The sequence below is a fragment of the Phalaenopsis equestris genome, unplaced genomic scaffold, assembly GCF_001263595.1.
Source record: "Phalaenopsis equestris unplaced genomic scaffold, ASM126359v1 Scaffold000167, whole genome shotgun sequence".
NCBI lineage: Eukaryota > Viridiplantae > Streptophyta > Magnoliopsida > Asparagales > Orchidaceae > Phalaenopsis > Phalaenopsis equestris.
In genome coordinates this window covers 236,829-237,809 of record NW_018164609.1, presented here as the reverse complement: position 1 = coordinate 237,809, position 981 = coordinate 236,829, and positions in this window count along the sequence as shown.

Sequence of the window (981 nt, the reverse complement as noted above, 5' to 3'; positions counted from 1 at the left end):
TTAATGTAGAATCAACACAAATTGATGATTAATTGGAATACATTACGTACGCAATGCCTTTCATTCATGGCTTCTTGGCTCAAAGACTAACCTTTCAAGCAACAAGCTAAAAGGACTCACATGATCATTTAGAACAAGAGAAAAGTGTAATAAAAACAAACATTAAGCACATAAATGATTCATGATTACAATAATATTTTTGAAAGTATAGCAATGATGGAAAACGACGAAGCAATAATAATTGCCATAACTCCTTCCTTTGTTGCTGATGATGGTTCAAGGCATTCATTTTTGGTGAAGGGGGAGCAAGGATTAGCAGCCTCAGCTATGACAATAGAGATGCAGAGAAAGAGAAGGAGACGAGTATTCAACTGAAACTTGGGCATTATATATAATTCTGCACAAATTAGCTAGATTAGAAAGGTGGATGCAAGAGGTAAGCCCGGGGCTGGTTTTATAGCTGAAACAAGAGTCATTGAATGTGAGTTTTTTGACTTCTTAAAAACATTAATTTAAATAAATATCAACCGTCAATACTAACTTAAATATATACCAACCACAAGTGTTAATGAAATAATTGTTATGATAATATCACGTAATCAAATAAAAATTTGCTCACAACCACAAATACTAAATTAAATAACAACCACAATTTTAAATAAGATAATTCTTCAGATGAGATTACTTAATTAAATACAAATATGCTCTCAACCGTAAATATTAACTTAAATAAATAGCAACCACAGGTGTAACTAAAATAATTGTTCAAATAAGATCATTTAATCAAATAAAAATATGATAGAGTACTTAATCAAATAAAAATATGATAGAGCAGATAAGTATCTTTCTCTCCAGACGAAGAAGTAACTTGGGGTGCAAATGAGATAGAGTCAACCTAAAGCTATTGTCGGCTTGTGCTTGAACTTGAATTGTTAATCTAGTTCGAGTTTGAGCTCAAACTTCAATTTAATAGAATGACAA